Raw genomic sequence first — 12,949 nt, forward strand, 5'->3', positions numbered from 1 at the left:
TATTCAATACCATGTTTGAAGTCTCAGGTAGAAGATAAGGAACTGAAAGGAATGCAAAGAAAAAAGAAAGAACTCAAAGTATCTCTCTTTGCAGATGATATGATTCCATATATGCAACACTATCAAGGCTGCAACAGACAACTTTTAGATGTGATTAGCACTTTCATAAAAAATACATAAAAATCTATTTGAAAAAAAATACATAAAAAATCTATTACCTTCCTCTATATTGAGGACAAAGGATAAACCTAACCAATGAAATGACAGACCTCTACAGTGAAAAATGTAAACACTGAAGAAGCAAATTCAGAAACACACTAGAGGGTAGAAAGAGTGGCTATGCTCATAGGTCAGAAGGATTACTGCTGTGAAAATGGCCATCCTCCCATGGCCTATAAAATGACCTATACCATTCTTCAGAAAACCATAAAAAATCAATTTAAGATTCTTATGGACAAACTGGCTCCAGGTGCCCAGCGTGGGTGCCCTCAGAAACCAGTTGAGGAGAGTTAGACCTACTTATTTCACCCCAGGAAAGTCATTCTAGGCCTCTGACCTAAGTGGCTTCAGGCACTGTGTAGGAGCCCAGCTTTCCCTGCTTAGTTCCCACCCATGTGACCCTGGGAACTCTCACTGCATACTAAATTAAAATACTGGCTCTGCCATCTTAGACTCCAAGATCCCTTGTCTTCATCCTCCTCAGATTGCCTAGCCCTTCCTCTTCACCAGACTTTGAGACTCTGTCTAAACACCCACGTTGTTCTAATAAGAAACCAGCTCCCTTCTGTTCCATTCCCTTGGTTCTCCACGAAACTATGACCTCCTCCCATACCACCCTATTTACAGTGGGATTAAAAACTCATATCAAAAGACACAACTAACTATCATCTAACTCTAGATGCTTTCATCCCACTGGAAAAAAATCACAAGTGATATTAAAGAAAAAACAAAACAGCAACAACAAAAAAACAACAACAACAACAACAAAAAAAAAACCCAGCAACACCAAAAACCCTAGAAAATATACCGTCTCCCCCAAACCACCAATCCTATGGCAAGAGTTACCAATGAGAAATTTTAGATGAAACCCAAGATTGGAAGTCAAAAGAACAATTATAAACATTTTAGAGAGTTCAGAGAATACAAAGGGATGACAAATAAAAACCTGGATGAGTTTAAAGAGGACATGAATAAACCGATTGGAGCCTAAGAAAACGCAAAAACTGGAAAATGACCATCCTGCCAACAGCAATTTGCAGATTCAGTGCAAAGCCAATCAAAATCCCTCAAAATTCATTTAAACACAGAAAAAAACCTTCAAAAGCTAAAGCAATCCTGAGTAAAAGAACTGTTGTGGAATGTTAGTTTGGGGTGTGTTACATTCATTTAATGCTGTGAAATATTTGTTTAATGATACAAATACATGTTGCATTATTTTGTGTTGCATGTGTTTAACTCTGTAAAGCTGTGTCACTTTTTCTCTCTAAAACATCTGCTTGGTCTAATAAAGAGCTGAATGGCCAATAGGTAAGCAGGAGAGGTATAGGAGGGGCTGCCAGGCAGAAGGAATAAATAGGAGGAGAAGGGGAAGGAGTGAGAAAAGGAAGATAGGAGGATGTCAGGGGCCAGCCACCCAGCTACACAACCAGCCACAGAGTAAGAAGGAAAGAAAGGACTATAGAATACAGAAAGGTAGAAGCCCAGAAGCAAAAGATTGACAGGATAATTTAAGTTAGAAAAGCTGGCTCTAAATAAGCCAAGCTAAGGCTGGGCATTCATAAGTAAGAATAAGTCTCTATGTATTTATTTGGGAGCTGGGTGGGGGCCCCCAAAAAGCAAAGAGTTAAAAAAAAACTACAAAGAACAGTACTGGAGGCATTACCATATCTAATATCAAGTAGTAATACAGAGTCATAGTAATAAAAAATGGCATAATGTTAGCATAAAAACAGACAGCTAGATCAATAGAATAAAGGACAGACTTAAGCCTGAATCACTACAATCACCTGATTTTTCACAGAGACACTAAAAGTATACATTAGAGAAAATAAAATGCCCTCAGGCAATAGTACTGGAGGAAGTGGATGACCACATGTAGAGAATAAAACTTGATCCTTATCTCTCTCCATACACAATAATTAACTCCCAGTGGGTCAAAGATCTCAATGTAAAAGCTGAAACTCCAAAAGTGCTAGAACAGAAAATCTGGAGTATGCCGCAACATATAATATGCATAGGTAAGGGCATCATAAATTGGACTCTGTTTGCTCAGGAAACAAGACTAACATTTGATAAATGGGACTTCATGAAACTAAAAGGCTTCTGAGCCACAAAGGAAACAATCAATCAAGTGAATAAGCAGTCCACAAAATTGGAGAAAATCTTCACAAGCTACAAATCTGACAGAGAGTTAATATCTGGGATACACAGAGAACTCAAAAACACAAAACATCAAGAAAACAAACAACTCATTCAAGAAATGGCCTATAGACATGTGAAAAAAGAAATGCCAATGGTTAATAAATACTTTTAAAGTTCTCAACATTATTAGCTACAATCAAAATAGCAATCAAGAAATTAAATGACAACAAATGATGAAAGAGAAACTCTTATCTACTGCAGATGCCACTGCAAACTGGGGGAGCCACTTTGGATTTGTGAAGATTCCTCAAAAATTGGTGAATAGGGTTACTATATGACTCGGCTATTCCTCTCCAGGGCATATATCCAAAGGACTTTATAGCCCATCACCAACACTCTTCCTCATCTCTGTTTACTGCAGCTCTATTCATAACAGCTAGGAAATGGAATTAGCCTAGGTGTCCATCATGCAAAGAATAGATCCTGAAAATGTGGTACACATACACAGCAGAATTTTATTCAGCTGTAAAGAAAAATTAAACTATGAAACTTTCAGATAAATGGATGGACCGAGAAGACCTTATCCTGAGTGAGATAACTTCAGGACAGGAAAACAATCACCACATGTTGTTCTCATCCACACGTGTGTCTTGGCTTCAGATTTCTAACTTTGTATATTCATCTTAGAGTTCTTGTGCAAGTCAGAGAGAGATGCCATTGGGGGAGGGGTGCCGTAAGGGAGGATGAATAGTAGATTATAGGTATTATAAAAGAAGGGAAAGCAAATGCTGAGGGTAGAAAAGTTAAAGTAGGGACAGGTGGGAGAAATGGCAGTTACGGAGTTGAAGGGGAATGGTCAGCCACAATGAAAAAGCCAAATGGAAACCTACAGTCTTGTAACTAAACTAAAGTAAATGTTGGGAGGGAGGCACCATGCATGGCTGGTAAAAACAAACAAACAACAACAACAAAAACCCAAAGAGCCCTTGAATCTACAGTTTATTACACAAAAATCTCAGTGGTAGGAATGCAATAACTCCTTGTAAGTCTTCAGTCAGGAGAGCCTTAGAGGGCCACACAAATCTCAAGTCCTTGTCATTGTTCTTTGCTTCCAACAAGAACTATGTGAGATGGCCCTATTGGTGGAGGCACTAGAATCCTTGGTTACATGATATAGAGAAATCAAGCTGGAACTGTGCTGGAAGCCTCCTTCTACCCAACTAATTTCACAGCTCCAAAGATATTATGCAGACTCCTAGCAGGGGCACAGGGGAGGCATCAATGGGCATAGCCAGCAGTAAATCCTACAAGCTATGATATCAACCTATCAGGCAAAATGTGCTCACTTATGCGATAGTAGCACAACAGTTAATGGGGACCAACAGCTACTTGGATCTAACCCTCTTCACAAGAGGTATTCAATACTTATTACTGTAAACCCACTCAAAAATCCATGGAATAGAATTTCATAGTGTAAATGGAGTTTGTAAGCCCTGGGGAGAGACCATAGACTCAATCCAATTATAATCAAAAGATTTATTGATTAGTTGCTAGTAGGATGACAGCCTTAAATTCAAATTTCAGACCTGTTGAAAGGAGTGGTATGGGGATTTTTTTAAAAGGCAAAAACTACAGGGAAAACCTTCAATATTTATGCAAGCAAGCAAAAACTGGTCTATTCTGCCAAGGTAAGTGGTTATACACTCATTGCAATCATGAAATCTCCACAACTACAGATAACTACATTGGATCTACATAAGAAGGAGATTATCAACAGCCATGAAAAGATACAGGAGAGACTCAGAGAACCCTACTGTTGAATTATTTCCTGGGGATAGATTCAGGAAAAGGGAAAGCCAATATCTTCAGTTGTGTTTGGACTGGTAACCATACCAGGCTTCAATGAATAGTATCAATTCAGTGGTCACACTGATGACTGCCTTTACCACATGGGTCATGTGACAAAACCATGTTTTGAAAATCTAGGAAAGGGGCAGTAGGAAAGATGTGGAGTTGATTGAGGTGGGAAAAGAAAGGATAGTGTGAGGAGAGAGTAACCAGGATGAATTACAAGTATACATAAAATTGTCAAGGATTCCTCTTAATTTAAAAATCCACAGGTAAGCACAAAAAAATTACAAAAAGCCAAAAGAAAATCCATTGTAAAAAGGAATTATGCTAAGATATCACAAAACCTAAGGCCAAGTCAGTGTACATAGACAGAGAAATAAAAATGACACACTTATGGTATTAAATGGTCATGCAGATCAATAGGAAAGAACCAAGGACACAATTATGAACCTGCACAGATGCAGGCACCTGACTTTTGACACAAATGCCAAAGAAAATACCCATGGGAGAAAAGACTGACTCTTCAATGGATGGTTCTGGGGATAACAAGAATACCCAATGCAGATTTAAATTCTATCTCTTGTCTGTCACTAAAATCAACTCCAAATGGATCAAATAACTTAATGTAGGCTGTGAAACTCTGGAACTGATGGAAGAAAATGCACAAAAATCACTTAAATGCATAGACACAGGGAAGGGATTTCAGAATGCAGCTCTGGTTGCTCAGGAAATAAGGCCAACAATTTAAAAAATCTGGCCTCATGAAAGTAAAATGCTTCTGTACAGAAAAGTAAAGATACATACAGAATGAGGAAAATCTTTCCCAGCTATTCATCTGAGAATTCATATCCAGAGCATACAAAAAACTATACAACTAAACAATAAGAAAAACCAAACCAAAAAAATAATTAATTAAACAAATTGCATTAAGGAACTAAATATAGTTCTCAAAAGAAGAAACATATAGCTAGCAAGCACTCAAAAGCTGTTCAACATTCTTAGCCATCAGAAAAATACAAATTAAAACTCATTGAGATTCTACATGCTAGTTGGAATGGCTATCACCAAGAAACAAATGACAACAAATGCTGATAAGAGTATGGGAACAGAGAACCTGTACACACTGGTGTGTGTGTGTTGGGGGGCAAACTGGCGTAATCCTGGAAATCCATGTGGTGGTTCCTTTAAAATATAAAAGTAGAACTACCACAGGACTATGATTTAACCAAAGGACTCTTTCCTCCTACCATGGTGTTGGTTTTGGTTTTAGTGTTATGGGAGGCCCACCACCCAGTTCCCAAATAATTACACATGGAGGCTTATTCTTTATTTATAAATAAAATAACTGACTTCCCCTCTTTCTACACTCTACTTCTAGAATTGCCCCTTCCACTTCAAAATCAAGTGTGTTCTCAAAAGAAGAAACATAAAGCTAGCAAGCACTCAAAAGCTGTTCAACATTCTTAGCCATCAGAGAAATACAAATTAAAACTCATTGAGATTCTACATGCTTTCCTTAACTTAAATTATCCCATTTCTCTTTTGCCTCTGGGCTTTTATCTTTCTCTATTCCTGTTTGTTTCTTACTCTGCGGCTTGCTGTGTAGCTGAGTGGCTGGCCCCTGGAGTCCTCCTCCTTCTCTGGCTACTTCTTCCTTTTTTCCTCCCAGATTTCTCCTTCTATCTATTCTCTTTGTCTGTCAGCCCTGCCTCTCCTTTCTCCTGCCTTGCTATTCACTGTTCAGTTCTTTATTAGGCCATCAGGTGTTTTAGACAGGTCAAGTAACACAGCTTTCACAGTTAAACAAATGCAACATAACCAAAAATAACAACACCTTAAAATAATAGTCTACAACACCATGGAGGTCCATCATGTTTATAGCCACTCTCTTCACAACAGCAAGGTAATGGAACAAGCTTGGATGTCAATTAATATCTGAATGGTTAATAAAACTGATACATAGACACAATGAAATTCATTCATCAGAAAAGAGAAATTAGGAAATGTGCAGGAAAAATGAATGAGGCTGGAAAATGTTGTATGAAGCAAGGTGACCCAGACTCCAGAAAGACAAGTAGTGCACGTTCTTGCTCATACTCAGAATGTAGCTCTAGTTTTCACACGGTGCATTCATGTGGGTGTGAGTGTACATCAAGGCCAAGAAAGCAGACAGGCATAAGAGGGAGAGAAAGAGAGCTTAAGGAGGCAGCAGAACACACTTGATTTGGAAGTGGAAGGGGCAATTCTCGAGGCAGAGTGTGGAAAGAGGGGAAGTCCGACAGGGGAGATGGGGCACAGAGGGGATTCAGAGGTCACACATCATTAAGAATGTACAAAAAAGTAATAAGGTAACCAGATATTTTCTAAGCTCATCTAACAATATTGCTTTTTTTTTTCTTTAAAAAGGGGAAAAGGTTTGCACATTGGTACCCACATGAAAACTGTTTCCAGTGGTCATGGGTTATTTACTGGGAATCATACTTCTAAACTAGCTACTCCCCTACAAGTTGTTGTTTGCAGGTGGGGGGATATGTCCAAAATAATACAGGCAGTTGCCACTGCTGTTAGTGACACAAGAGCTAGATGGTGGGACCCTATTGTGGGAGGTAGCATATTCTCTGGAGGTGGGTAATGGAGCAACCCAGGTGGAGCTTAGCTGGAGGCTTCCTCCATGCTAGTTAGCCTTCACAGTGTCAGAATTTATGCAGCCTGCTGGGCGAGATTGTTATCCATAATCTTACTCCCCTACGGACCTTGAATGTAATGCTACCCAAGCGACCCAAGCGACCCAAATGAAATATGCCAACCGATGCTGTCTTGGTTAGGGTTTTTGTTGCTGGAATGAAACACCATGACCAAAAAGCAAGTTGGGGAGGGAAGGGTTTATTAGGCTTACACTTCAGCATTGCTGTCATCAGTGAAGGAAGTCAGGACAGGAACTCAAACAGGGCAGGGTTCCAGATACCGGAGCTGGTGCAGAGGCCAGGGAGGGGAGTGGCTTACTGGCTTACTTCCACTGGCCTACTCAGCCCACCTTCTTATAGAACCCAGGACCACCCAGGGATGGCACCACCCACTGTGGGCTGGACCTTCCCCATTGATCACTAAATGGGAAAATGCCTTACAGCTGGATCTCAAGGAGACATTTCCTTAGCTGTGGTTCCTTCCTCTCTGATGACTCTAGTTTGTGTCAAGTTAGCACACAAAAATGGCTAGTACAGATGCAAAAGTAGCAACACAGTTATGAAAGAAACCAGCTGCTTTCTGATTGGCTTTAAGACCCATAGGTGGGAATTCATATGTGGTATTGTGAACCTGGTCAATGGTGTGGCTAGGAAAACATAAGCCGTAGGGGAGAAGCTCCGATGCTGCTTTTTTTCTGAATGGACATCGTCAATTCATCAAATTGTCTTCTCAATAATTTTTTTTATGTCCATAAACCTGCTGTCATCTTCAGTCAGAGAAGCTTCAGGTATTTTTACAGTGAAGAGTGGTAACTTCAGAGATCTCAGCTGGTTAGAGTGCTGAAAATAAATGACTGATGAGTGCTTATCCTTACATGGAGATCTACATCATCCCTTCCACGGCTCAGGGAATATCATAGAAGAGAAGAAAGAATGTAAGAACCCAAGGATGGTGCAGTGTCATGGGCTTGTCTTCCAGGTAAGACATGCCACTGTGCTGATGAATTCCAAGCAACTCTGATAATCTACTCAAGACCTGCAAAAACTTGAACTATCAACACCCTATTATGGAGGAGAAAGAGGTTAGTAGGCCTCCTTCCTCTCTGAGGACCTATAGGTAGTGAATGACTCTTGAGAGGAGAAACACGCCCGTTAGTGGTGTAACCACTGACAAGGTCATGTAGCCCACGTTCCTGTAAACAGCCTCTCAGCCAAGTTCCCCTAAGCAACTACTGAAACTCATTGGACCAAGACATGAAAGGATGAAAATAAAGAAGAAACAAGCTGGGAAGTGGATGGGGAATCAGCAGGAGTGGGAGGGAAGAAGAGAAGTCATGAAAAGTAGATATGACCAGAATTCATGAGATACAGTGTGAAAATGCCACAGTGTAATCCATCATTCTGTATAATTACCATATGCTAATTTAAAACCATCAAAGGAAAAACCAATGATAAAAATCCAATGGGTAACTACCCAAATCAGATCCTGTCTTGCTGAATTTTTATTCTGAATTATTGTACAGCTTGGAGTTAAATACAAAGAAAGTTCTAGAATGTAAAATGCAGGGCAAAATGATGGCAAAGCTTAACTACTCATCAAGCTGAGTAAGGTTACCTAAGGCTAGGACCCAAACATCAGTGTTCAATACATCCCTATTTTTCCAGTGTGGTGTTGGAAATGCTAGCTGTTTTCTTTCCATAACTATTTACAGTTTCCTAGTGAAACATTATGCACATGTAAAAATATTTATGCATATTTTGCAGCATTATTTTTATTTAACTTGTCCATTTAACTATCTTTCAGTCAAATCTATAAATCAAGAAAAAAAACAAATTAGGCATTCGCTCACACAAATCTAATTAACCTCCATCCATCTCCTCCATGCAAGGTACATATAAAGTCAGCACGTTACTTAGCTACTAAGAAATGCCTATGTTAACTCTTAACTTCACCAGGTTTTAATTTATGCTTCAAAGGTCTGAAACCCTCAGTAGCTAGTGCAGAACAAGTAAATAGACCAGAAGATTACAGCTTGAACTCTACATCAGGTTACTTAGACAACTTGAGCCTGTTGTAGCCATTACTTACCCAGAACTCTAGGACTGAACATTTTGTCACTTAGTGATAAATTGCATAAGTGAAGAGTCCCAGTGCTTGTTAGATTAAATTGAGTGGTAAACATTCCTGCTGCCTTGTCAGGATGAACTTTGCTAATGTTTCCACGGACAACTATTTTTACATCTTCTGGGAAGTAGTTTTCCATTCTTTGAATTTCATTAAGTACACAAGTTTGAAGTCATAGTCACTTTTTCTCTGAGGCATGAAAAGTGTTTAGAAATAAAAGACTCAGCCCTGAAGAGGAACACAGAGCTAAGCTTCAGGGACTTCCTCCTCCTCCTCGTTGCCTGCATTCCTTTATGAGCTGCACACAACCAGCACTTACTTGAGAAAACTAGAGTGGCACATCCGGAGGTCGAAGAACAGATTCCTCCTTTGTTGTAGAAATCTGACATCCTCATCAGACTACAAGGAAAGCACCAAGTGGTTATAAGCTACTGTTTAGAGCAGCAACATGACATGCAATTCCCATTTTATACATAGTTATTTTCATATGTCAAAGCAAATTATTTTAACCAGTATAATGCTAATTCAGGCATGTACAGTTTATTAGCCATATTTTGAGTGTATATTTACACACATATACACATGCACATATGTGTGTATGCATTCTCACACTCACACATATACAGGGGACTTGGTCTGTCAAGTTTACTCTATAGGATAATACAATCAGTTTTGAATCAAATCAAAGCCTAAGAGCCTGGTTTGGTAGTTCCTAAGTCCTGCTCTATGACAAGTATCACCAAGCAAATATCATTAGGTCTCTGAGACTCTTAGCTCTATATGAATAGCATATCCCAAAGCATAAAAATGGAATGGACTGATTATGACAAAAAGAATCAATTCTATCTCCATCATATCTTAAAAGAGGATTTCTAGAAGTTTATTTTTATTAAAGCAAGCTGACACATCATATCAATCATATATATTTGGCCCATATTTCCAGCACTTTGTTAAGGTAATAAGATACACCTGAATTTCACTGAAACCAATTTCAGATACTCAGAGATGTGGTTCATGGCAGCAGCATTCTCGACATGGCCATGAGCTTGATTCCAATTCATGCTGGAAAAGTCTCTAACTGAGAACAAAGGAAGGAGTCAGAATGGTGTGACAGGTATGCCTTCACTAGATGGCCACTGAGAAGGCACTTGAAGATCTTGCTCTAGTTCACTTCATTTGCTGTGATAAAACACCGACCAAAAACAACATGGAAAGGAAGGGGTCTAGTTGGCTTACAGATCCTGGGTCATAGCACATTGAAGGGCAAGACAGGATTTCACAGCAGGAACCTGGAGGCAGGAACTGAAGCACAAGTCATAGAGGAAGGCTGCTTACTGGACTTGTTCAGCCTGCTTTCAAATACTACCCGTGACAACCCACAGTGTGCTGGACCCTCCCACATCCATCATTGATCTAGTAAATGTCCCACAAACTTTCCTACAGGCCAGTCTCATAGAATCATTTCTGCAAGTGAGGGTCTTCTTCCCAGATAACTCTAGTTTGTATCAAGTTGACAAAAAGTTACAAGAACAGACCTGGATTATTAACTCTGGGTAAAAAGAGATTATGAATGCTAAGCTTTTGGGCCCTTGCCCTGGGGTAACCACATTTACAAATCCTAACAGATGACTTCCATGGTAACGACTTTACTCTTCTCTATTTATCAGGCTCAAAAATGGCACTACTCAGAGCTGCTGGATCAAAGGTCACTCACAGTAATCAAATGGCAGCATTAGTGCACATGTTCCTAAAAATCTGTAAGCTTAAAATAATTACATCTTATATTTTAGAATTGTCTCAAAATTTTCTGTTTTCTCTAACATTTATTTGAAATCAAGATACCAGCTTTGGCATAGCAGAATGGCTCCCTCAAAGGCCATTCTATACTGCTTTTGTACTATTGCAGTTAAAATACATAATAATAGTTAACATTTATAATAATATAATGATAATATGATCAACAAAAATTCATGGTAATTAAATTTGTAATGCCATATACAGTAAATCAGCAGGATAAATCTTTTTCTTTTGTTTAATTGTATGTGTGTGAGTGTTTTGCCGACTTATATGGTTGTTTACCACTTATGTGCTTGGTACCACAAAGGCCAGAATAGGGCATTGATCTCCTAGAACTGGAATTACAGATGGTTGTGAGATGCCATGTGGGTTTCAGGAATTGAACTCTGGTCTTGTTGAACAGTAGCCAATATTTTTAACCATTAAGCCATATTTCTAGCCCCTGCAGAATAAAACCTTAAAAGATCTGATAAGAATAACTTAAAAATTGGGTGACAAAAAAGAAACAATGTAATAAAATGCAACATCTGGGGGCTGGAGAGATGACTCAGTGGTTAGGAGCACTTTTTGCTCTCCTAGAGGACTAGAGTTAAGTTCCCAGCACCCACTGTAACTCCAGCTCTGGGAGATCTGATGAAAACCACACTGGACACAATGCATAGATCATCAGATAATGAGGATCCTGGGCCCAACAGATGTATATATATCACTTCTCTCATGTCCCCTACACCCCCTCTCAAATTCATGTCCTCTTCTCCTATAATTATAAATATATATAAATGTGCATATACTCCATTGGTATTGCCTACTTGAGCATGGGCAGCCTCAAAATAAAAAAAGACTCTACATCCCTCAGCAACCATTGACTGCCTGTAGCTGCTTAATTAGGAGTGAGGCCTTGCTTGGCTTTCTCCCATCCATGTTGGAATGTAGATTGGTGTGGTCTTGTGCAGGCATCCACAGATGTTTACAGTCAATGAATGTGACAACCTGTCAAGAAGACCATTTCACATCACTTCTGCCTCTTGCAATCTTTCTTCCTCCTCTGTCACAGTGTTCCCTGAGCCTTGTGTATAGCACCTGCATTATGGATGTCCCCTTTGGGGATGGACACTCCACAGCCACTTATATGCATTTTGACCAGTGGTGGGTATCTACAATAGCCTACATCTGCTGCAAAAAAGAAACCTCTCTGATGAGTTGAGAGCTGTACTAAGATTGCCGTAAGTATGAGTATTTAGAAGGTTGTCGTAATTATATAAGTTTAGCAATATAATAATCATAGGTTTTATTCTAGGGTCTGTCGTGTCTTCAGCCACAGGTTCTTGGCTAGACTTGTAATCTGATCTGTGGCCAACTCCTCTAGCCCAACAAATCTTGTTGACCTTTTTAGTTTACTTTGTTTTGATTATCTTGTCTTGAGAAAGTACAGGAACAGATGTTTCAAGAATGTCTCATGGCCTTATAAAAGAGATCTCTGGCTTCTTTATGTGTCACATCCTCCAAAACATAAGAAAGACTTAGTATATAAGGATAGCTCCCTAAAAGCAGGAGGGGTAGTATGTTCAGGATTTTCCTGGGAAAGCTTGGAAGCAATACTCCTGAGAGAAGGCATAAATGATTCATAAGAAATTTCCCATCAATCCAATATCCCCAAATTGTACAAATAATAAAAGTCTCTGAGTATGCAACAGGTGGAGATGAAAACCAAAGGTGACATGGCAGTCATCATGTGGCTTAGCTTTGCTGGATCTTTGTCAAGCAGCTGTGCTGGTTTTATGACTTTGCCATTCCCATCAGATACGGCTGTGCCAGGTTGGTTATTACTGTAGTTCACTGGATTTACAGCTGAGGAAGATTTAATAAATTTTCTCCCAGCAAGAGATCCAACATCCTCTTCTGGCCTCCAAGGACAGCAGCACATGTGCACAAACACCCACACAAAATACCAAATAACACAATAGCACACACAAATAACACAAATAAATTAAATATATATTACTGATTTTTAGTGGGTCCTGTGAAATAAAAAAAAAAATATGTCTCATTCTATGTATTATCCTTATTCAAACTACACTTTTTGTGTATATGCTTAGAATCACACCCAGGGCCTGCCATATTATGTCAGAAA

Source organism: Peromyscus maniculatus, chromosome 20 (assembly GCF_049852395.1).
Source record: "Peromyscus maniculatus bairdii isolate BWxNUB_F1_BW_parent chromosome 20, HU_Pman_BW_mat_3.1, whole genome shotgun sequence".
In the NCBI taxonomy this organism is placed as follows: Eukaryota; Metazoa; Chordata; class Mammalia; order Rodentia; family Cricetidae; genus Peromyscus; species Peromyscus maniculatus.